Raw genomic sequence first — 26,499 nt, forward strand, 5'->3', positions numbered from 1 at the left:
TATGCCCAGGAGAGGTATTGCTGGATCCTCTGGTAGTACTATGTCCAATTTTCTGAGGAACCGCCAGACTGATTTCCAGAGTGGTTGTACAAGCTTGCAATCCCACCAACAATGGAGGAGTGTTCCTCTTTCTCCACATCCTCGCCAGCATCTGCTGTCACCTGAATTTTTGATCTTAGCCACTCTGACTGGTGTGAGGTGGAATCTCAGGGTTGTTTTGAGTTGCATTTCCCTGATGATTAAGGATGTTGAACATTTTTTTAGGTGCTTCTCTGCCATTCGGTATTCTTCAGGTGAGAATTCTTTGTTCAGTTCTGAGCCCCATTTTTTAACGGGGTTATTTGACTTTCTGGAGTCCACCTTCTTGAGTTCCTTATATATATTGGATATTAGACCCTTATCTGATTTAGGATAGGTAAAGATCCTTTCCCAATCTGTTGGTGGTTTTTTTGTCTTATTGATGGTGTCTTTTGCCTTGCAGAAGCTTTGCAGTTTCATGAGGTCCCACTTGTCAATTCTCGATCTTACAGCACAAGCCATTGCTGTTCTATTCAAGAATTTTTCCCCTGTGCCCATATCTTCAAGGATTTTCCCCACTTTCTCCTCTATAAGTTTCAGTGTCTCTGGTTTTATGTGAAGTTCCTTGATCCACTTAGACTGGACCTTAGTACAAGGAGATAGGAATGGATCGATTCGCATTCTTCTACATGTTAACAACCAGTTGTGCCAGCACCATTTGTTGAAAATGCTGTCTTTCTTCCACTGGATGGTTTTAGCTCCCTTGTCGAAGATCAAGTGACCGTAGGTGTGTGGGTTCATTTCTGGGTCTTCAATTCTATTCCATTGGTCTATTTGTCTGTCACTATACCAGGACCACGCAGTTTTTATCACGATTGCTCTGTAGTAAAGCTTTAGGTCCGGCATGGTGATTCCACCAGAGGTTCTTTTATCCTTGAGAAGAGTTTTTGCTATCCTAGGTTTTTTGTTATTCTAGATGAATTTGCAGATTGCACTTTCTAATTCGTTGAAGAATTGAGTTGGAATTTTGATGGGGATTGCATTGAATCTGTAGATTGCTTTTGGCAAGATAGCCATTTTTTTTCAGGCCCTGCATAATATTTATTAATGTCCAGAGAGTACAAGCATTTGGTTAACTAACACATTGAAACGGGCACAGTGAAAATGGAGTGCAAAATTCCTTCTGTTATCCCTCACACAGCCAACTTTGGAGAAATGTATACAAACACTTTCATATCTATTATCCATAAGTATTTTTAATATAGCAAAATAACCTCCAGAATCTGATGTCATGGTGACACATGCCTATAATCCCAGCACTTGGAACATACAGGCAGTAGGATCAGGAGTTCGAGGTCACCCTGGGCTGGAGAGATTCTGTCTTTTTTTAAAAAAATGGACAAAACATCTCAAGGACTCTATGGGACAGCGATTCTGCTGTGCTCTAGGGGACCCGGAGCCCATCTGAGTGGGAGTGTTGTTTCCATGTGTTCCTATAGTTTATACACATCTATTCTTTACTTTTTGTAGCCTCTGGTTTCATAGATCCCCTCATTTGAGTAGATCACAATTTCATCAGCCACTCCCATATAGATGGATAATTTATCTTCTCACCCCACTATAAAACTGTCCAGAGAACTTATTGTGCACACATCACAGGAAGTTCTTATCAATGTCCAGAGGAAATTCTTTTTTTTTTTGATTTTTAATATTTTTATTACATATTTTCCTCAATTACATTTCCAATGCTATCCCAAAAGTCCCCCATAGCGCCCCCCTCTTCCCTACTCACCCATTCCCATTCTTTTGGCCCTGGCATTCCCCTATATTGGGGCATATAAAGTTTGCAAGTCCAATGGGCCTCTATTTCCATTGATGGCCAATTAGGCCATCTTTCGATACATATGCAGCTAGAGACAAGAGCTCCGGGGTTCTGGTTAGTACATCATGTTGTTCCAACAATAGGGTTGCAGATCCCTTTAGCTCCTTGGGTACTTTCTCTAGCTTCTCCATTGGGAGCCCTGTGATACATCCAATAGCTGACTGTGAACATCCACTCCTGTGTTTGCTAGGCCCCGGCATCGTCTCACAAGAGACAGCTATATTTGGGTCCTTTCAGCAAAATCTTGCTAGTGTATGCAATGGTGTCAGCATTTAGAAGCTGATTATGGGATGGATCCCTGGATACGGCAGTCTCTATATGGTCCATCCTTTCATCACAGCTACGAACTTTGTCTCTGTAACTCCTTCCCTGGGTGTTTTGTTCCCTATTCTAAGAAGGGGCACAGTGTCCACACTTTGGTCTTCATTCTTCTTGGGTTTCATTCGTTTAGTAAATTGTATCTTATATCTTGGGTATCCTAAGTTTTGGGCTAATATCCACTTATCAGTGAATACATATTGTGTGAGTTCTTTTGTGATTGTGTTACTTCACTCAAGATGATGCCCTCCAGGTCCATCCATTTGGCTAGGAATTTCATAAATTCATTCTTTTTAATAGCTGAGTAGTACTCCATTGTGTAAATGTACCATAATTTCTGTATCCATTCCTCTGTTGAGGGACATCTGGGTTCTTTCCAGCTTCTGGCTATTATAAATAGGGCTGCTATGAACATAGTGGAGCATGTGTCCTTTTTACCGGTTGGGACATCTTCTGGATATATGCCCAGGAGAGGTATTGCTGGATCCTCTGGTAGTACTATGTCCAATTTTCTGAGGAACCGCCAGACTGATTTCCAGAGTGGTTGTACAAGCTTGCAATCCCACCAACAATGGAGGAGTGTTCCTCTTTCTCCACATCCTCGCCAGCATCTGCTGTCACCTGAATTTTTGATCTTAGCCATTCTGACTGGTGTGAGGTGGAATCTCAGGGTTGTTTTGATTTGCATTTCCCTGATGATTAAGGATGTTGAATATTTTTTCAGGTGTTTCTCTGCCATTCGGTATTCCTCAGGTGAGAATTCTTTGTTCAGTTCTGAGCCCCATTTTTTAATGGGGTTATTTGACTTTCTGGAGTCCACCTTCTTGAGTTCTTTATATATATTGGATATTAGTCCCTTATCTGATTTAGGATAGGTGAAGATCCTTTCCCAATCTGTTGGTGGTTTTTTTGTCTTATTGATGGTGTCTTTAGCCTTGCAGAAGCTTTGTAGTTTCATGAGGTCCCACTTGTCAATTCTCGATCTTACAGCACAAGCCATTACTGTTCTATTCAGGAATTTTTCCCCTGTGCCCATATCTTCAAGGCTTTTCCCCACTTTCTCCTCTATAAGTTTCAGTGTCTCTGGTTTTATGTGAAGTTCCTTGATCCACTTAGACTTGACCTTAGTACAAGGAGATAGGAATGGATCGATTCGCATTCTTCTACATGTTAACAACCAGTTGTGCCAGCACCATTTGTTGAAAATGCTGTCTTTCTTCCACTGGATGTTTTTAGCTCCCTTGTCGAAGATCAAGTGACCATAGGTGTGTGGGTTCATTTCTGGGTCTTCAATTCTATTCCATTGGTCTATTTGTCTGTCACTATACCAGTACCATGCAGTTTTTATCACAATTGCTCTGTAGTAGAGCTTTAGGTCAGGCATGGTGATTCCACCAGAGGTTCTTTTATCCTTGAGAAGATTTTTTGCTATCCTAGGTTTTTTGTTATTCCAGATAATTTGCAGATTGCCCTTTCTAATTCGTTGAAGAATTGAGTTGGAATTTTGATGGGGATTGCATTGAATCTGTAGATTGCTTTTGGCAAGATAGCCATTTTTACATTGTTGATCCTGCCATTCCATGAGCATGGGAGATCTTTCCATCTTCTGAGATCTTCTATAATTTCTTTCTTCAGAGACTTGAAGTTTTTATCATACAGATCTTTCACTTCCTTACTTAGAGTCACACCAAGATATTTTATATTATTTGTGACTATTGAGAAGGGTGTTGTTTCCCTAATTTCTTTCTCAGCCTGTTTATTCTTTGTGTAGAGAAAGGCCATTGATTTGTTTGAGTTAATTTTATATCCAGCTACTTCACCGAAGCTGTTTATCAGGCTTAGGAGTTCTCTGGTGGAATTTTTAGAGTCACTTATATATACTATCATATCATCTGCAAAAAGTGATATTTTGACTTCATCTTTTCCAATTTGTATCCCTTTGATCTCCTTTTGTTGTCGAATTGCTCTGGCTAGGACTTCAAGTACAATGTTGAATAGGTATGGAGAAAGTGGACAGCCTTGTCTAGTCCCTGATTTTAGAGGGATTGCTTCAAGCTTCTCACCATTTACTTTGATGTTGGCTACTGGTTTGCTGTAGATTGCTTTTATCATGTTTAGGTATGGGCCTTGAATTCCTGATCTTTCCAAGACTTTTATCATGAATGGGTGTTGGATCTTGTCAAATGCTTTTTCCGCATCTAACGAGATGACCATGTGGTTTTTGTCTTTGAGTTTGTTTATATACTGGATTACGTTGATGGATTTCCGTATATTGAACCATCCCTGCATCCCTGGGATGAAACCTACTTGGTCAGGATGGATGATTGTTTTGATGTGTTCTTGGATTCGGTTAGCAAGAACTTTATTGAGGATTTTTGCATCAATATTCATAAGGGATATTGGTCTGAAGTTTTCTATCTTTGTTGGGTCTTTTTGTGGTTTAGGTATCAGAATAATTGTGGCTTCATAGAATGAGTTGGGTAGAGTACCTTCTGTTTCTATTTTGTGGAATAGTTTGTGAAGAACTGGGATTAGATCATCTTTGAAGGTCTGATAGAACTCTGCACTAAACCCATCTGGTCCTGGGCTTTTTTTAGTTGGGAGACTATTAATGACTGCTTCTATTTCTTTGGGGGATATAGGGCTGTTTAGATCATTAACCTGATCTTGATTCAACTTTGGTACCTGGTATCTGTCTAGGAACTTCTCCATTTCATCCAGGTTCTCCAGTTTTGTTGAGTATAGCCTTTGGTAGAAGGATCTGATGGTGTTTTGGATGTCTTCAGGATCTGTTGTTATGTCTCCTTTTTCATTTCTGATTTTGTTAATTAGGATGCTTTCCCTGTGCCCTCTAGTGAGTCTGGCTAAGGGTTTATCTATCTTGTTGATTTTCTCAAAGAACCAGCTCCTTGATTGGTTGATTCTTTGAATAATTTTTCTTGTTTCCACTTGGTTGATTTCACCCCTGAGTTTGATTATTTCCTGCCGTCTACTCCTCTTGGGTGAATTTGCTTCCTTTTGTTCTAGTGCTTTTAGGTGTGTTGTCAAGCTGCTAATGTGTGCTCTCTCTAGTTTCCTTTTGGAGGCACTCAGAGCTATGAGTTTTCCTCTTAGAAATGCTTTCATTGTGTCCCATAAGTTTGGGTATGTTGTGGCTTCATTTTCATTGAACTCTAAAAAGTCCTTAATTTCTTTCTTTATTCCTTCCTTGACCAAGGTATCATTGAGAAGAGTGTTGTTTAGTTTACACGTGAAGGTTGGCTTTCTATTATTTATTTTGTTATTGAAGATCAGCTTTAGTCCATGGTGATCTGATAGGATGCATGGGACAATTTCAATATTTTTGTATCTGTTGAGGCCTGTTTTGTGACCAATTATGTGGTCAATTTTGGAGAAGGTACCATGAGGTGCTGAGAAGAAGGTATATCCTTTTGTTTTAGGATAGAATGTTCTGTAGATATCTGCCAGATCCATTTGATTCATAATTTCTCTTAGTTTCACTGTGTCCTTGTTTAGTTTCTGTTTCCATGATCTGTCCATTGGTGAAAGTGGTGTGTTGAAGTCTCCCACTATTATTGTATGAGGTGCAATGTGTGCTTTGAGATTTACTAAAGTTTCTTTAATGAATGTGGCTGCCTTTGTATTTGGAGCATAGATATTCAGGATTGATAGTTCCTCTTGGAGGATTTTACCTTTGATGAGTATGAAGTGACCCTCCCTGTCTTTTTTAATGACTTTGGGTTGGAAGTCAATCTTATCAGATATTAGAATGGCTACTCCAGCTTGTTTCTTCATACCATTTGCTTGGAAAATTGTTTTCCAGCCTTTCATTCTGGTGTAGTGTCTATCTTTTTCTCTGAGATGAGTTTCCTGTAAGCAGCAAAATGTTGGGTCTTGTTTGTGTAGCCAGTTTGTTAGTCTATGTCTTTTTATCGGGGAGTTGAGTCCATTGATATTAAGAGATATTAAGGAAAAGTAATTGTTGTTTCCTGTTATTTTTGTTGTTAAAGTTGGCATTCTGTTCTTGTGGCTGTCTTCTTTTAGGTTTGTGGAGGGATTACCTTCTTGTTGTTTCAGCGTGGTTCCTGTCCTTGTATTGGTTTTTTTCTGTTATTATCCTTTGAAGGGCTGGATTCGTGGAGAGATAATGTGTGAATTTGGTTTTGTCGTGGAATACTTTGGTTTCTCCATCTATGTTAATTGAGAGTTTGGCTGGGTATAGTAGCCTGGGCTGGAATTTGTGTTCTTTTAGTGTCTGTATAACATCCGTCCAGGATCTTCTGGCTTTCATAGTCTCTGGTGAAAAATCTGGTGTAATTCTGATAGGCTTGCCTTTATATGTTACTTGGCCTTTTTCTCTTACTGCTTTTAGTATTCTATCTTTATTTAGAGCATCTGTTGTTCTGATTATTATGTGTCGGGAGGTATTTCTTTTCTGGTCCAGTCTATTTGGAGTTCTGTAGGCTTCTTGTATGTTCATGGGCATCTCTTTCTTTAGATTTGGGAAGTTTTCTTTTATAATTTTGTTGAAGATGTTTGCTGGTCCTTTGAGTTGAAAATCTTCATTCTCATCCACTCCTATTATCCGTAGGTTTGGTCTTCTCATTGTGTCCTGTATTTCTTGGATGTTTTGAGTTAGTATCTTTTTGCATTTTACATTTTCCTTGATTGTTGTGCCGATGTTCTCTATGGAATCTTCTGCACCTGAGATTCTCTCTTCCATCTCTTGTATTCTGTTGCTGATGCTCGTATCTATGGTTCCAGATTTCTTTCCTAGGGTTTCTATCTCCAGTGTTGCCTCATTTTGGGTTTTCTTTATTGTGTCTACTTCCCTTTTTAGGTCTAGTATGGTTTTGTTCATTTCCATCATCTGTTTGGATGTGTTTTCCTGTTTTTCTTTAAGGACTTCTACCTGTTTGATTGTGTTATCCTGTTTTTCTTTAAGGACTTCTACCTGTTTAATTGTGTTATCCTGTTTTTCTTTAAGGACTTGTAACTCTTTAGCCATGTTCTCCTGTAATTCCTTAAGTGAGTTATTAAAGTCCTTCTTGATGTCCTCTACCATCATCATGAGATATGCTTTTAGATCCGTGTCTAGCTTTTCCGGTGTGTTGGGGTGCCCTGGACTGGGCGAAGTGGGGGTGCTGGGTTCTGATGATGGTGAGTGGTCTTGGTTTCTGTTAATAAGATTATTACGTTTACCTTTCGCCATCTGGTAATCTCTGGGGTTAGTTGTTATCGTTGTCACTGTTTAAAGATTGGAGCAGAAGCTGTGTTCCACTCACCAGCAGTCTCAAAATCCTGCGGCAGGGGTCATGGGTAGCTGGCGGTACCCCAGTGCTGGTCCAGCCGGAAGAGGCCTGTGGTCCTACTCAGGCCGGTTTTCTGCTTCCCTAACTAATGCAGTCTCTGGTCCCGCGTGCAATTGGATTGGAGCAGAATCTGTGTTCCACTCACCAGAAGTCTTAAGATCCTGTGGGGGGTGTTGTGGGTAGCTGGCGAGTGTCAGCCGACCCTGCGCCCTAGCTACCCCAGTGCTTTTCTGACCAGAAGAGGCTTGTGGCCCTAAGTAGGCCGGATTTCTGCCTCCCCAACCAAAGCAGTCTCAGATCCCGCGTGATTGGACTGGAGCAGAAGCTGTGTTCCACTCACCAGCAGTCTCAAAATCCTGTGGCGGGGGTCGTGGGTAGCTGGCGGGTGTCAGGCAACCCTGCGCTCAAGCTACCCCTGTGCTGATCTGGCCAGATGAGGCCTGTGGCCCTACTCAGGACGGTTTCTGCTTCCCTAACTAATGCAGTCTCAGGTCCCGCACGCAATTGGATTGGAGCAGAAGCTGTGCTCCACTCACCAGACGTCTTAAGATCCTTTGGCGAGTGTTGTGGGTAGCTGGCGAGTGTCAGCTGACCCTGCGCCCTAGCTGCCCTGGTGCTTTTCTGACCGGAAGAGGCTTGTGGCCCTATGTAGGCCGGATTTCTCTCTCCCCAACCAGAGTAGTCTCAGGTCCCGCGTGATTGGACTGGAGCAGAAGCTGTGTTCCACTCACCAGCAGTCCCAAAATCCTGTGGCGGGGGTCGTGGGTAGCTGGCGGGTGTCAGACAACCCTGCGCTCTAGCTATCCCGGCGCTGATCCTGCCGGATGAGGCCTGTGGCCCTACTCAGACAGGTTTCTGCTTCCCTAACTAATGCAGTCTCAGGTCCCGCGCGCAATTGGATTGGAGCAGAAGCTGTGTTCCACTCACCAGCAGTCTCAAAATCCTGTGGCGGGGGTCGTGGGTAGCTGGCGGGTGTCAGGCGACCCTGCGCTCAAGCTACCGCTGTGCTGATCCAGTTGGATGAGGCCTGTGGCCCTACTCCTAAATTTCAAATGTTATCCCCTTTCTTCATTTCCCCTCTGAAACCCCACATCCTATCCCCACCCCCACCCCGCTCACTAACCCACCCACTCCCGTTTCCCTGTCCTGGCATTCCCCTACACTGGGGCATTGAGCCTTCACAGTACCAAGAGCCTCTCCTCTCATTGATGATCCATTTGCAGTCCCATAGGAACAACAATATGGCAGCTGGCTTCTAAATGAGCTTCTCAAGAGCCTTCATTCTAAGAGACAGGTATTAATAGAAACTGCAAGCTACTGTCTTACTTGGCCTTGGCAGTCCTAGTGTTATTTCACCCCTTCTCCTCCAGAATCACAGAACTGGGCAAAATTCAAGAGCATCTACATGGTCAAGGATCCTGGGAAGTAAGGCTCCTACGGAATGTTGAACAGTGTGAAGGATCTCCCTTTTCACTGAACCGCCTGTAAGGCTGATTAACTGATTATGGTTTCAATTATTTGGAAAGGTTGGAATGTTGCAAGTCCAGAGCCAGATTATCTTGGGCCATCTTTAATGAATGTTTATTGCCCTCCTCTGTACCTGAAGTAACATCTTCAAGACCAATAGATAAATCCTTTTGAATGTAAGAATAAATTCCAGGTTTATTTACCCATTATCATTTAATGAGCATCTACTGCCATCATCTGTAGGGAAATCCTATGAATGTAAGAATAAACTCCTAGTTTCAAATTAACTAAAAGGCCAAAAATACTATCAGTTTCCCTACTTGCTGTATCCTATGCACCTAATGTTTACACCAAAGCATTTGAAAGTACCTTACTTTGTAGCTCTATTTGTTATGCTATTACAAAATTATCATATCGGTACATGAATATTGGAACCTGAAACCTAAAATGTGTTCCCATGCCATGGTCACTCATATGGTTCCAGAATAAATTATCTCTCATGTCCTTTCAGGTTTTTTTTTTTTTTATTGATGCTAATAATCATACCTTTCTAACAGGGTTTGAGCAGAAAAGAAATGTGTGGAAGTTACTAATAATTTAAGGATCCCCACAAAATCAAAACAATTACATAAGTATATCCAGGGGCAAAGCTAAAAAAAAAAGTATGTGGTGTGTATAGTAAAGCCAGCTGAAGTCATGCCTCGGTCCAGACAGAAGATACTGGCTTTTATGTGCTTCATCTCTGTGAGCATTTCTTCTAGGTTCCATCCCACAGTTACCTGGCAATACTCAGCTGTGCCTGACAGTATAAAAGGAGCTGCTTGACCCCCTCCTATCTCTCTTGCCCTCTTGCTTTTTTCCTCTCTTCCTCTTTTCTCTCTCTGTCCCTTCTCTCCCTATTCCCATTTCCTCCTTTCTCCATGTGTTCATGGCTGGCCTCTACTCCAATTCTGTCTCTGTCTCTGTCTCTCTCTCTTCCCTTCCCAATTCCCCTTCCCATGCCCTAAATAAACTGTATTCTATATTCAGTCATATGGCTAGTATCTTAGGGGGAAAGGATGCCTCTGCATGGGCCTGCAGAGGCACCCTTTCTCCCCTGCACCATACTTTACCTTTACCAAACATGTCCCTGGCTTCCGTTTCTATTTTACAAACCACAACAATATCCACTATTCTTAAACCTCTTTGGAAAAATAAATTTATATCCACTAACCTTCTTCTTTTGGCTTTAGAAATAGAGCTTTAAGTTATGTACTATTTACATGTAACACTGATGACATTCTCATTTATGCTCATTATATAATGTATTTTGATCATCATCTCATTATATCCCTCCAGCTCCCACACTGATCATCTTCATCTTCCTAACTAGTCTTCCATCTACTATCATGCCATGTCTCTGTGATTGTGTGTATGTATGTATGTATATATGTATGTATATGTGTGTGTCCCAGTGAATTTATCTGAAGTTACTTATAGGCATGCGAGTAAGGATTTATTACTGAAGCATAGACTACTACTTACCAGTGGCTACACCAATGAAGTCTATCTTTTTTCCAGCAACTCTCAATGGGCTGTATATCCTGAGACCATGCTGAGGCCTTAGGTGCTCCTTCCCTCTCAATGACAAGGCTCAATATTGCATAGAGTTTGTGTAGACAGTCACAACCATCAAGAGTTCAAGAATGCAGTGATCATGTTCCACAAGGAAAACAGCATTCTGCAACACTATACCCCTTCTTTTGATTCTTACTTTCTTCCTAAGCCTTAGAGAGGGTGATATAGCTGAACTATGTAGGGCTGAATTGCCCACTTTTGAATAGAAATCTTGTGCTGTACACCTCTTTGATGGAGTGTATGTATAGTTAAGTCCTAAGTAAGCAATAGGTTGTAAAGCTTTTTGCCCTTTGGCTAATGAAACTTGTAGCATGCTGCATTTGTTGTTTCTCTTATGTCAAAATACCTAATAGAAACAATTTAAGGAAGGGAGGATTTATTCTGCCTCACAGTTTTAAGGGTAAAGTCCATCATATGAGGAAGGCACAACAATAGCTCCATGGCGAAGGCAGCATGTGGCTGGGATTCCTTCTTTCCATCTCAGAGGAAGAAGAAGTAGAGTAAGGAATGTGGGCATTCACCATGCCTTCTCCTTTTTCCCTTCTTACTTAGTCAAGGATTCCATATGAGACATGGCACCACTTACATTCAGAATGGGTCTTCTCTCCCCATTTAATTCCTTCTGGTATATCTGGGTAGATATACCCAACAGTGTGCCTTATTAATGCCCCATGTGTTTACCAATTGCATTGCACTGGTAGTCAAAGTTACCCATCACAAGTACTTAGGAATTCACTCAAGTCAGAGTGTTCTGAGCTTCTTCAGTATCTCATTTCCTTCTTCTTACATCCACTGTCATGATCAAATCTGCTAGTTTTGAGGAAAAACATGTTGGGACTCATCCTCCCTCCTATGTGAGAGTTTAGGCATAAGGGGGAAGTAGGTACATTAAAGAAACTGATGACATGACTGCTCCATGGTATAGTTAAGGTTTTTATTGTAGAGATGGGCACACATGAGAGAGAGAGAGAGAGAGAGAGAGAGAGAGAGAGAGAGAGAGAGAGAGAGAGACAGAGACAGAGAGACAGAGAGAGACAGAGAGAGAGAGAGAGAGAGAGAGAGAGAGACTGAGAGAGAGAGACAGAGACAGAGACAGAGACAGAGACAGAGAGACAGAGGGAGTGAGACAGAGATCATCCAAAGAGTGAGAGTAGCCAGATTATAAGAAAGATGAGCTGCAGGAGGAGGGAAGCCTGTGAGCTGGAGGGAGCTAAGGGCAGAGGAGGAGGTGAGAAGGCTTAGGATGCTAGCATGGACTTTCTAATATATAACAGGCACTTGTGATACTGAAGGAGCCTGGAGACCAGCATGGACTTTGTGTCTATAGGGACCACAGGTAGCCATTTGTCCCTTTTGCCAGAAATTGACTCTTTATAGCAGTATCACAAGTTCCTAAGGGATGCTGGCTTTTATCTAGCCCCCAGAAACCCTCCTGTAATACAGGTTGAGCTCATGACTGGATATTTGGACAGCCTCTTGAGTTTCAGGAACTGGAGTTTCCTTTGGACCTGGCAAGTAGAATGCTAGGATTTGACTTTTAAATTTGGACAATGTGCTTTGCTTGTTTCTACTATTTCCTTAACAACTACAATTTAAAATGACACCTTTTGAGAATATGGGCTCATTTTGGTTATTGAGCTGGAGCAAAGCTTTATTTGTTTCAGTTTTCTCACTTGTTGAAAGGAGAACACAGACCATATGTTTATGAGATTCTTCCACACTATAATATGAGAGGATCTAATTAATTATTATTAAATCAATGAAGATAAACAAACAAACAAACAAACAAGAAACAAAAGGGCAGGAACCTCACAAGTATGTTTCTGTGGACTGGATCTTTGTCTAAGAGTCATTGCAGAAACTGTGAGGAATCCCAACAAAATCAACACAAGTTACCAGAAAAAGGAGGATCCCAGTTTGGAATTGTTAGTCTAATAAGCAAAATAATTCAAGAATAGAGGCAAATGAAAGCTAGAGAACAACTTTTATTAGAGTTCAAAAACAACCCTGGGGAGGCAAGTTGCAGTTTCCTGGCAGCTGCCTGGAAGAGGAGACTAGCTAGGGAAGAGATGTCTTAAAAGCCAAGCCATTTGAGTTAAATCAGCATGAAGGTCAGATACTTGGCAGACAGAAAGCCCCGTGGTATGGAGGAGGACTTTAGAGAAAAAAAAATAAAGAGCTCAAAGAACTAGAAAAGGCACAGTTAGGCTCTGGCCAGATCTGAAAGACATATAGGAAAAAAGGAAATGGAAAATTTACCTTTCTGAGTCAGGAATCACAAATGCAATCAGGTCCAATGCTAGCATTCCTTCTAGGCTCCACCCAACAGTTAGTTACCTGCAATAAGCCAGGTAGGCCTCGCTTCCTAGAAAAGGGGTTATTTGGCCTTTCCTCTCTCTTACTCTTACTCTTTCACTCTTTTATTATCATTGATTCTTCTCTATATGACCCTATCCCCCTTTCTCCCCTTCCCCTCTTGCCTTTCTCTCTCCATGTATTCCTGGCCTGCTTCTCTTTCTCTTCTTATCTCCTCCCTACCCCCGTCTCTTTCTCTCTGTATGTGTGTCTTTCTTTGTCTATAGTCCCTTCTCAACTCTCCTTCTCATGCCCTAAATAAACTCTATTCTACATTATACCCATTGTATAGCTGGTACCGACAGAGGGAGGGATGTATCTCCATACCATGCTCTATCAAAATATCCTGGTTCTCTTTTTTATAAAACACAGCATCCAACATAACTTCATGATTGTGGTCAAGAATTCTATAAAGAAAATGTGGATTCCCTCATTAAAGGCCTTATCATTCCTCATATGTCTTTTTTTTTTTTTATCCTAAACTGTTTTTTATTTATTTTTTTTAATTAGGTAATTTCCTCAATTACATTTCCAATGCTATCCAAAAAGTCCCCAATACACTCCCCCCCAGTCCCCCACCCACCCACCCCCACCCCTTGGCCCTGGCATTCCCCTGTACTGGGGCATATAAAGTTGGCAAGTCCAATGGGCCTCTCTTTCCAGTGATGGCCAACTAGGCCATCTTTTGATACAAATGCAGCTAGAGTCAAGAGCTCTGGGGTACTGGTTAGTTCATAATAATGATCCACCTATGGGGTTGCAGTTCCCTTTAGCTCCTTGGGTACTTTCTCTAGCTCCTCCATTGGGGGCCCTGTGATCCGTCCACTAGCTGACTGTGAGCATCCACTTCTGTGTTTGCTAGGCCCCGGCATAGTCTCACAAGAGACAGCTATCTCTGGGTCCTTTCAGCAAAATCTTGCTAGTGTATGCAATGGTGTCAGCGTTTGGAAGCTGATTATGGGATGGATCCCTGGATATGGCAGTCTTTAGATGGTCCATCCTTTCTTCATAGCTCCAAACTTTATCTCTGTAACTCTTTCCCTGGGTGTTTTGTTCCCAATTCCAAAAAGGGGCACAGTGTCCACACTTTGGTCTTCGTTCTTCTTGAGTTTCATGCGTTTAACAAATTGTATCTTATATCTTGGGTATCCTAAGTTTTTGGGCTAATATCCACTTATCAGTGAGTACATATTGTGTGAGTTCCTTTGAGAATATGTTACCTCACTCAGGATGATGCCCTCCAGATCCATCCATTTGCCTAGGAATTTCATAAATTCATTCCTTTTAATAGCTGAGTAGTACTCCATTGTGTAAATGTACCACATTTTCTGTATCCATTCCTCTGTTGAGGGGCATCTGGGTTCTTTCCAGCTTCTGGCTATTATAAATAAGGCTGCTATGAACATAGTGGAGCATGTGTCCTTCTTACCGGTTGGAACATCTTCTGGATATATGCCCAGGAGAGGTATTGCTGGATCCTCTGGTAGTATTATGTCCAATTTTCTGAGGAACCGCCAAACTGATTTCCAGAGTGGTTGTACCAGCTTGCAATCCCACCAACAATGAAGGAGTGTTCCTCTTTCACCACATCCTCGCCAGCATCTGCTGTCACCTGAATTTTTGATCTTAGCCATTCTGACTGGTGTGAGGTGGAATCTCAGGGTTGTTTTGATTTGCATTTCCCTGATGATTAAGGATGTTGAACATTTTTTCAGGTGCTTCTCTGCCATTCGGTATTCCTCAGGTGAGAATTCTTTGTTCAGTTCTGAGCCCCATTTTTTAACGGGGTTATTTGATTTTCTGGAGTCCACCTTCTTGAGTTCCTTATATATATTGGATATTAGTCCCCTATCTGATTTAGGATAGGTAAAGATCCTTTCCCAATCTGTTGGTGGTTTTTTTGTCTTATTGATGGTGTCTTTTGCCTTGCAGAAGCTTTGCAACTTTATGAGGTCCCATTTATCGATTCTCGATCTTACAGCACAAGCCTTTGCTGTTCTATTCAGGAATTTTTCCCCTGTACCCATATCTTTGAGGCTTTTCACTACTTTCTCCTCTATAAGTTTCAGTGTCTCTGGTTTTATGTGGAGTTCCTTAATCCACTTAGATTTGACCTTGGTTCAACGAGATAGGAATGGATCAATTTGCATTCTTCTACATGATAACCGCCAGTTGTGCCAGGACCATTTGTTGAAAATGCTGTCTTTTTTCCACTGGATGGTTTTTGCTCCCTTGTCAAAGATCAAGTGACCATAGGTATGTGGATTGATCTCAGGGTCTTCAATTCTGTTCCATTGGTCTACTTGTCTGTCGTTATACCAGTACCATGCAGTTTTTATCACAATTGCTCTGTAGTACAGCTTTAGGTCAGGCATGGTGATTCCTCCAGAGGTTCTTTTATCCTTGAGAAGAGTTTTTGCTATCCTAGGTTTTTTGTTGTTCCAGATGAATTTGCAGATTGCCCTTTCCAATTCGTTGAAGAATTGAGTTGGAATTTTGATGGGGATTGCATTGAATCTGTAGATTGCTTTTGGCAAGATAGCCATTTTTACAATGTTGATCCTGCCAATCCATGAGCATGGGAGGTTTTTCCATCTTCTGAGATCTTCTTTAATTTCTTTCTTCAGGGACTTGAAGTTCTTGTCATACAGATCTTTCACTTCCTTAGTTAGAGTCACGCCAAGGTATTTTATATTGTTTGTGACTATTGAGAAGGGTGTTGTTTCCCTAATTTCCTTCTCTGCTTGTTTATCCTTTGTGTACAGAAAGACCATTGACTTGCTTGAGTTAATTTTATATCCAGCTACTTCACTGAAGCTATTTATAAGGCTTAGGAGTTCTCTGGTGGAATTTTTAGGGTCACTTATGTATACTATCATATCATCTGCAAAAAGCGATATTTTGACTTCTTCTTTTCTGATTTGTATCCCCTTGATCTCCTTTTGTTGTTGAATTGCTCTGGCTAGGACTTCAAGTACAATGTTGAATAGGTAGGGAGAGAGTGGGCAGCCTTGTCTAGTCCCTGATTTTAGTGGGATTGCTTCCAGCTTCTCACCATTTACTTTGATGTTGGCTACTGGTTTGCTGTATATTGCTTTTATCATGGTTAGGTATGGGCCTTGAATTCCTGATCTTTCCAAGACTTTTATCATGAATGGGTGTTGGATTTTGTCAAATGCTTTTTCAGAATCTAACGAGATGATCATGTGGTTTTTGTCTTTGAGTTTGTTTATATAATGGATTACATTGATGGATTTTCGTATATTGAACCATCCTTGCATCCCTGGGATGAATCCTACTTGGTCAGGATGGATGATTGTTTTGATGTGTTCTTGAATTTGGTTAGTGAGAACTTTATTGAGGATTTTTGCATCAATATTCATAAGGGAAATTGGTCTGAAGTTCTCTATTTTTGTCGGGTCTTTATGTGGTTTAGGTATCAGAGTAATTGTGGCTTCATAGAATGAGTTGGGTAGAGTACCGTCTGATTCTATTTTGTGGAATAGTTTGTGAAGAACTGGGATTAGTTCTTCTTTGAAGGTTTGATAGAACTCTGAACTAAACCCATCTGGTCCTGGGATTTTCTTGGTTTGGAGACTATTAATGACTGCTTCTATTTCTTTAGGGGATATGGGACTGTTTAGATCATTAACCTGATCTTGATTTAACTTTGGTACCTGGTATCTGTCTAGAAACTTGTCCATTTCATCCAGGTTTTCCAGTTTTGTTGAGTATAGGCTTTTGTAGAATGATCTGATGGTGTTTTGGATTTCTTCAGGGTCTGTTGTTATGTCTCCCTTTTCATTTCTGATTTTGTTAATTAGAGTACTTTTCCTATGCCCTCTAGTGAGTCTGGCTAAGGGTTTATCTATCCTGTTGATTTTCTCAAAGAACCAGCTCCTCGATTGGTTGATTCTTTGAATTGTTCTTCTTGTTTCCACTTGGTTGATTTCACCCCTGAGTTTGATTATTTCTTGCCGTCTACTCCTCTTGGGTGAATTTGCTTCCTTTCGTTCTAGAGCTTTTAGGTGTGTTGTCAAGCTGCTAATGTGTGCTCTCTCTAGTTTCTTTTTGGAGGCACTCAGAGCTATGAGTTTTCCTCTTAGAAATGCTTTCAGTGTGTCCCATAATTTTGGGTATGTTGTGGCTTCATTTTCATTAAACTCCAGAAAGTCCTTGATTTCTTTCTTTATTCCTTCCTTGACCAAGGTATCATTGAGAAGAGTGTTGTTTAGTTTCCACGTGTGTGTTGGCTTTCTATTATTTATTTTGTTATTGAAGATCAGTCTTAGTCCATGGTGATCTGATAGGGTGCTTGGGACAATTTCAATATTTTTATATATATTGAGGCTTATTTTGTGACCAATTATGTGGTCAATTTTGGAGAAGGTCCCGTGAGGTGCTGAAAAGAAGGTATATCCTTTTGTTTTAGGATAGAATGTTCTGTAGATATCTGCCAGATCCATTTGATTCATAATTTCTCTTAGTTTCTCTGTGTCCCTGTTTAGTTTCTGTTTCCATGATCTGTCCATTGGTGAAAGTGGTGTGTTGAAGTCTCCCACTATTATTGTGTGAGGTGCAATGTGTGTTTTGAGCTTTACTAAAGTATCTTTAATGAATGAGGCTGCCCTTGTATTTGGGGCATAGATATTCAGAATTGATACTTCCTCTTGGAGGATTTTCCCTTTGATGAGAATGAAGTGCCCTTCCTTGTCTTTTTTGATGACTTTGGGTTGGAAGTCAATCTTATCAGATATTAGAATGGCTACTCCAGCTTGTTTCTTCCTACCATTTGCTTGTAAAATTGTTTTCCAGCCTTTCATTCTGAGGTAGTGTCTATCTTTTTCTCTGAGATGAGTTTCCTGTAAGCAGCAAAATGTTGGGTCCTGTTTCTGTAGTCAGCCTGTTAGTCTATGTTTTTTTATTGGGGAGTTGAGTCCATTGATATTAAGAGATATTAGGGAGAAGTAATTGTTGCTTCCTTTTATTTTTGTTGTTAGAGTTGGTGTTCTGTTTTTGTGGCTGTCTTCTTTTAGGTTTGTTGAGGGATTACCTTCTTGCTTTTTCTATGATGTGGTTTCCGTCCTTGTATTGGTTTTTTTCTGTTATTATCCTTTGAAGTGCTGGATTCGTGGAAAGATAATGTGTGAATTTGGTTTTATCGTGGAATACTTTGGTTTCTCCATCTATGGTAATTGAGAGTTCGGCTGGGTATAGTAGCCTGGGCTGGAAATTATGTTCTCTTAGTTTCTGTATAACATCTGTCCAGGCCCTTCTGGCTTTCATAGTCTCTGGTGAAAAATCCGGTGTAATTCTGATAGGCTTGCCTTTATATGTTACTTGACCTTTTCCCCTTACTGCTTTTAGTATTCTATCTTTATTTAGTGCATTTTTTGTTCTGATTATTATGTGTCGGAAGGAATTTCTTTTCTGGTCCAGTCTATTTGGAGTTCTGCACGCTTCTTGTATGTTCATGGGCATCTCTTTCTTTAGGTTTGGGAAGTTTTCTTCTATAATTTTGTTGAATATATTTGCTGGTCCTTTGAGTTGAAAATCTTCATTCTCATCTACTCCTATTATCCGTAGGTTTGGTCTTCTCATTTTGTCCTGGATTTCCTGGATATTTTGAGTTAGGATCTTTTTGGATTTTGTATTTTCTTTGATTGTCATGCCGATGTTCTCTATGGAGTCTTCTGCACCTGAGATTCTCTCTTCCATCTCTTGTATTCTGTTGCTGATGCTTGTATCTATGTTTCCAGATTTCTTTCCTAGTGTTTCTATCTCCAGTGTTGCCTCAATTTGGATTTTCTTCATTGTTTCTACTTCCCTTTTTAGGTCTTGGATGGTTTTATTCTATTCCATCACCTGTTTGGTCTGGTTTTCCTGCAATTCTTTAAGGGATTTTTTTGCTTCCTCTTTAATGTCTTCTACCTGTTTAGCAGTGTTCTCCTGCAATTCTTTAAGGGATTTTTGTACTTCCTCTTTAATGTCTTCTACCTGTTTAGCAGTGTTCTCCTGCAATTCTTTAAGGGATTTTTGTGCTTCCTCTTTAATGTCTTCTACCTGTTTACCAGTGTTCTTTTGTATTTCTTTAAGTTTGTTATTAAAGTCCTTCTTGATGTCCTCTACCATCATCATGAGATATGCTTTTAGAACCGGGTCTATCTTTTCCGGTGTGTTGGGGTGCCCTGGACTGGGCGAAGTGGGAGTGCTGGGTTCTGATGATGGTGAGTGGTCTTGGTTTCTGTTAGTAAGATTCTTAAGTTTACCTTTCGCCATCTGGTAATCTCTGGGATTAGTTGTTATTGTTGTCACTGTTTAAAGATTGGAGCAGACTCTGTGTTCCACTCACCAGAAGTCTCAAAATCCTGTGGCGGGTGTCGTGGGTAGCTGGCGGGTGTCAGCCGACCCTGCGCTCTAGCTACCCAGGTGCTGGTCAGACCTGAAGAGGCTTGTGGCCCTACTCAGGCTGGTTTTCTGCTTCCCTAACTAATGCAGTCTCAAGTCCTGCGTGCAATTGGACTGGAGCAGAAGCTGTGTTCCATTCACCAGAAGTCTCAAAATCCTGTGTCGGTTGTTGTGGGTAGCTGGTGGGTGTCAGCCAACCCTGCGCTCTAGCTACCCAGGTGCTGGTCAGACTGGAAGAGGCTTGTGGCCCTACTCAGGCCGGTTTTCTGCTTCCCTAACTAATGCAGTCTCAGGTCCCGCGCACAATTCCCTCATATGTCTTTAGCAGTCCTGAGCTTCAGTTCTTTGGCCAGGCAATTGACCTGCTCTGCTTATCTCTAAAGGGAGGAGACAATGACATGCCTCCACCTACAGCAAGATCGAGTTCTTTTTCTAGGTGGTAACAGCTTCCATTAATGGGTCTTCAATTCGACTCTAACATTAGTGAACACTGGGGAAAACACGGTCTCTTTTGCAGATTATTAGTTTTAAAAAAAATAAAGTCCAAACAGACTCAGAAGGAAACTCAAGGACCACTTTACTGAAGTTTGAGAGAGAAATACATCAGAGCATATGGGATCTTAGCAGGTACCAATGTCACCTGGAAGAAAGTCCTCCATTATGCAATATCCACATTGTGTGTGAGTTGAGAAGAGAAATTTGAGCAAGACACAGAAAAGCAGTCACAAAATAGGTTTACTAAAATGAAAGCAAAAGCAAAAGCCCACACCAAACTGTCACAATGCAAGCATGTCGCTTAAAAGCCCCTCACTTCCCTGTCTAGGGGTCTATAATTACACAAGGGAAGATGGAGTTCCTTGAAAGGTTGATGTTACTCTGACTGGTGTAAGATGTTTGACACCCCCAGGTCAAATTATGCTTACTGCAGATGTACCATTCAATGATCTCTATTATAATCATATTCATGAGATGTAGTGCAAATGCATTAATACTTAAATGATTTGTGAGGACAGAAAGGCTTAAACTTTTTTCTTTCTGTAGTATAAAGGAAGTCTGTGTTGAGGGTAAAATCAGTGGGAAGAAGTTGCTGATACCATTCAGTTGTGGGTATTGTGCAGAGCAGATGTCTATGGTTTGGGAGATTATATTTATGGCCTTGGGCTTAGCCACAGTTTTAGCCTTCTTTTCACTTTTTATTTTGAAGCAGGTTCTCATTAAGTTGAGCAGGCTGGTCTGAATTCACTCTGTATCCCTTTCTGGCCTCAAATTTGTAGTCTTCCTGTCTCAGCCTCTTGAGTAGCTAAGATTGCTCAGTATAAGTCAGACTTTTAATATATTTTTAATAAAAGGTAATATTCTTCAAAATCATGTGTTTATATTTTAATATATACTCAAGAATCAAGTAGTCTTCCATGAAACCGTATTATCTGTGTCTTATGAATGGCTCCTCTGACTCAGGATGCTTGCATTTTATCAGAAGAGAATGTCTTCTCTTTGTTCATTTTCCTTTTTGCATATATTTGTTGAAAGCAGCTGTATTCCAGATACTGTTCTAGATGCATATATAGAGGAAGACAGATATGGTATCTGTCTTTGACTAGATCAGTCCAAGTGCAAAAGGTAAAAAATATTTAGCAAAATAAGAGAGCAAGATAAGTTTAAAATCCTAAGTGTCCTAGAAGGAAAAAAAATCACCTTCTAAACAGAGTATACTCCTTTGTGCAGTCCCTCATACATTTTAGTGAAGTGATATATTGAAAACACTTGAGTGTAGTAAGTGAATACACACACACTGTAACTATGTCAAGCTGACTGTTGTGCTTTATGCAAAAGAAAAAGAAGCCAGGGATATGTTTGGTGAAGGCCTAGTATGGTGTATGTAGGTATGTGTGTGTGTGTGTGGGGGGGGTGTTTGGGGAAGGAGGTACCTCTGTGGGCCCATGCTGAGGCAACCCTTTCCCCTGATGATAGTATGGAATAGAGTTTATTTAGGGCAAGAAGGGGTAGGGGAGAGACAGTGAGAGCGAGAGCAAAAGAGAGAGAAAGAGAGAGAGGATTAGAGGCCAGCCATGAGCATGTAGAGACAAGGGGGGAAGGGAATGGGGAGAGAAGGGACAGAGAGGGAAAAGAGGAAGACAGGAAGAGAGGAAGAAGGCAAGAGAAAGAAGAGAGGGGAAGCAGTCCCTTTTATCGTAAGTCAGGCATACCTGACTGTTGTCATGTAACTGTGGGATGGAATCTAGAAGAAATGTTAACACTGACAACCAAAATTAGTCAATTCTTCACATTAGATCTACTCTTGTGATCTAGTTACCTCTTAAAGGATTAACTTTCTAATAGAGGTATCACCTTGGGGTGGGACAGCATTCCAATATTAGAATTTTGAGGAGATAAAAGTCTAGCACATTAATGTATGTGGAGCCTATGATGCATGTTGTTTGTGTTCTATAAAAAGCAGGTCACCTTGAGCAAAGGGAAAAGAGCTGGGTCAAGAACTCAGATCTTGAGTTTCATGTGTTTTGCAAATTGTATCTTGTATCTTCGGTATTCTAAGTTTCTAGGCTAATATCCACTTATCAGTGAGTAAATATCATGTGAGTTCTTTTGTGATTGGGTTACCTCACTCAGGATGATGCCCTCCAGGTCCATCCATTTGCCTAGGAATTTCATAAACTGATTCTTTTTAATAGCTGAGTAGTATTCCATTGTGTAAATGTACCACATTTTCTGTATCCATTCCTCTGTTGAGGGGCATCTGGGTTCTTTTCAGCTTCTGGCTATTATAAATAAGGCTGATATGAACATAGTGGAGCATGTGTCCTTCTTACCAGTTGGAACATCTTCTGGATATATGCCCAGGAGATGTATTGAACAAAGACCAAAGTGTGGACACTTTGCCCCTTCTTAAAATTGGGAACAAAACACCCAATGGAAGGAGTTACAGAGACAAAGTTTGGAGTTGAGATGAAAGGATGGACCATCTAGAGACTGTCATACCCAGGGATCCATCCCATAATCAGCCTCCAAACGCTGACACAATTGCATACACCTGCAAGATTTTGATGAAAGGACCCTGATATAGCTGTCTCTTGTGAGGCTATGCCGGGGCCTGGCAAACACAGAAGTGGATGCGCACAGTCAACTATTGGATGGAACACAGGGCCCCCAATGGAAGAGCTAGAGAAAGTACCCAAGGAGCTAAAGGGGTCTGCAACCCTATAGGTGGAACAGCAATATGAACTAACCAGTACTCCGGAGCTCTTGACTCTAGCTGCATATGTAGCAGAAGATGGCCATCATTGGGAGAGGCCCCTTGGTCTTGCAAACTTTATATGCCTCAGTGCGGGGGGAATACCAGGGCCATGAAGTGGGAGTGAGTAGGTAGGGGAGTGGGGGGGAGGGTCTGGGGGACTTTTGGAATAGCATTTGAAATGTAAATGAAGTAAATACCTAATTAAAAATAATAAATTAATAAAATAATAGAAAAAAATAAACTCAGATCTTAAAAGGGACCATGAGTGAGAACTGCCTGTCTAGTTCTTACACTGCACTGCTAAGAGTCTACAATGTTGCTCTCAAATGGGATGAATCACATTTACATAAAAACAATGCAAACTGATTGCTATTATTTTTGTGCATCTGAGCTGCTTAAAAAGATTGTTGTCTTGGTTGTCTAGTGTATGCTTTATCAAGTAAATCCAATTGTTGGATAGAAGAAAAAAATAATAAAGGAGTACAAGCTAGTTTTAGTAGGTTCATCATTTATTTTATTTTTTTTTGATTTTTAATATTTTTATTACATATTTTCCTCAATTACATTTCCAATGCTATCCCAAAAGTTCCCCATAGCGCCCCCCACTTCCCTACCCACCCATTCCCATTCTTTTGGCCCTGGCATTCCCCTATATTGGGGCATATAAAGTTTGCAAGTCCAATGGGCCTCTCTTTCCATTGATGGCCGACTAGGCCATCTTTCGATACATATGCAGCTAGAGACAAGAGCTCCAGGGTTCTGGTTAGTACATCATGTTGTTCCAACAATAGGGTTGCAGATCCCTTTAGCTCCTTGGGTACTTTCTCTAGCTTCTCCATTGGGAGCCCTGTGATACATCCAATAGCTGACTGTGAACATCCACTCCTGTGTTTGCTAGGCCCCGGCATCGTCTCACAAGAGACAGCTATATTTGGGTCCTTTCAGCAAAATCTTGCTAGTGTATGCAATGGTGTCAGCGTTTAGAAGCTGCTTATGGGATGGATCCCTGGATACGGCAGTCTCTAAATGGTCCATCCTTTCATCACAGCTACGAACTTTGTCTCTGTAACTCCTTCCCTGGGTGTTTTGTTCCCAATTCTAAGAAGGTGCACAGTGTCCACACTTTGGTCTTCATTCTTCTTGAGTTTCATGCGTTTATCAAATTGTATCTTATACCTTGGGTATCCTAAGTTTTGGGTTAATATCCACTTATCAGTGAATACATATTGTGTGAGTTGTTTTGTGATTGTGTTACTTCACTCAAGATGATGCCCTCCAGGTCCATCCATTTGGCTAGGAATTTCATAACTTCATTCTTTTTAATAGCTGAGTAGTACTCCATGTGTAAATGTACCATAATTTCTGTATCCATTCCTCTGTTGAGGGACATCTGGGTTCTTTCCAGCTTCTGGCTATTATAAATAGGGCTGCTATGAACATAGTGGAGCATGTGTCCTTTTTACCGGTTGGGACATCTTCTGGATATATGCCCAGGAGAGGTATTGCTGGATCCTCCGGTAGTACTATGTCCAATTTTCTGAGGAACCGCCAGACTGATTTCCAGAGTGGTTGTACAAGCTTGCAATCCCACCAACAATGGAGGAGTGTTCCTCTTTCTCCACATCCTCGCCAGCATCTGCTGTCACCTGAATTTTTGATCTTAGCCATTCTGACTGGTGTGAGGTGGAATCTCAGGGTTGTTTTGATTTGCATTTCCCTGATGATTAAGGATGTTGAACATTTTTTCAGGTGTTTCTCTGCCATTCGGTATTCCTCAGGTGAGAATTCTTTGTTCAGTTCTGAGCCCCATTTTTTAATGGGGTTATTTGACTTTCTGGAGTCCACCTTCTTGAGTTCTTTATATATATTGGATATTAGTCCCTTATCTGATTTAGGATAGGTGAAGATCCTTTCCCAATCTGTTGGTGGTTTTTTTATCTTATTGATGGTGTCTTTAGCCTTGCAGAAGCTTTGTAGTTTCATGAGTCCCACTTGTCAATTCTCGATCTTACAGCACAAGCCATTACTCTTCTATTCAGGAATTTTTCCCCTGTGCCCATATCTTCAAGGCTTTTCCCCACTTTCTCCTCTATAAGTTTCAGTGTCTCTGGTTTTATGTGAAGTTCCTTGATCCACTTAGACTGGACCTTAGTACAAGGAGATAGGAATGGATCGATTCGCATTCTTCTACATGTTAACAACCAGTTGTGCCAGCACCATTTGTTGAAAATGCTGTCTTTTTTCCACTGGATGGTTTTAGCTCCCTTGTCGAAGATCAAGTGACCATAGGTGTGTGGGTTCATTTCTGGGTCTTCAATTCTATTCCATTGGTCTATTTGTCTGTCACTATACCAGTACCATGCAGTTTTTATCACAATTGCTCTGTAGTAGAGCTTTAGGTCCGGCATGGTGATTCCACCAGAGGTTCTTTTATCCTTGAGAAGAGTTTTTGCTATCCTAGGTTTTTTGTTATTCCAGATGAATTTGCAGATTGCACTTTCTAATTCGTTGAAGAATTGAATTGGAATTTTGATGGGGATTGCATTGAATCTGTAGATTGCTTTTGGCAAGATAGCCATTTTTACAATGTTGATCCTGCCAATCCATGAGCATGGGAGATCTTTCCATCTTCTGAGATCTTCTATAATTTCTTTCTTCAGAGACTTGAAGTTTTTATTATACAGATCTTTCACTTCCTTAGTTAGAGTCACGCCAAGATATTTTATATTATTTGTGACTATTGAGAAGGGTGTTGTTTCCCTAATTTCTTTCTCAGCCTGTTTATTCTTTGTGTAGAGAAAGGCCATTGACTTGTTTGAGTTAATTTTATATCCAGCTATTTCACCGAAGCTGTTTATCAGGCTTAGGAGTTCTCTGGTGGAATTTTTAGAGTCACTTATATATACTATCATATCATCTGCAAAAAGTGATATTTTGACTTCATCTTTTCCAATTTGTATCCCCTTGATCTCCTTTTGTTGTCGAATTGCTCTGGCTAGGACTTCAAGTACAATGTTGAATAGGTATGGAGAAAGTGGACAGCCTTGTCTAGTCCCTGATTTTAGAGGGATTGCTTCAAGCTTCTCACCATTTACTTTGATGTTGGCTACTGGTTTGCTGTAGATTGCTTTTATCATGTTTAGGTATGGGCCTTGAATTCCTGATCTTTCCAAGACTTTTATCATGAATGGGTGTTGGATCTTGTCAAATGCTTTTTCCGCATCTAAGGAGATGACCATGTGGTTTTTGTCTTTGAGTTTGTTTATATACTGGATTACGTTGATGCATTTCCGTATATTGAACCATCCCTGCATCCCTGGGATGAAACCTACTTGGTCAGGATGGATGATTGTTTTGATGTGTTCTTGGATTCGGTTAGCAAGAACTTTATTGAGGATTTTTGCATCAATATTCATAAGGGATATTGGTCTGAAGTTTTCTATCTTTGTTGGGTCTTTTTGTGGTTTAGGTATCAGAGTAATTGTGGCTTCATAGAATGAGTTGGGTAGGGTACCTTCTGTTTCTATTTTGTGGAATAGTTTGTGAAGAACTGGGATTAGATCTTCTTTGAAGGTCTGATAGAACTCTGCACTAAACCCATCTGGTCCTGGGCTTTTTTTAGTTGGGAGACTATTAATGACTGCTTCTATTTCTTTGGGGGCTATAGGGCTGTTTAGATCATTAACCTGATCTTGATTCAACTTTGGTACCTGGTATCTGTCTAGGAACTTCTCCATTTCATCCAGGTTCTCCAGTTTTGTTGAGTATAGCCTTTGGTAGAAGGATCTGATGGTGTTTTGGATGTCTTCAGGATCTGTTGTTATGTCTCCTTTTTCATTTCTGATTTTGTTAATTAGGATGCTTTCCCT

Source organism: Mus caroli, unplaced genomic scaffold, assembly GCF_978045245.1.
Source record: "Mus caroli unplaced genomic scaffold, Mus_caroli_1 scaffold_16, whole genome shotgun sequence".
In the NCBI taxonomy this organism is placed as follows: domain Eukaryota; kingdom Metazoa; phylum Chordata; class Mammalia; order Rodentia; family Muridae; genus Mus; species Mus caroli.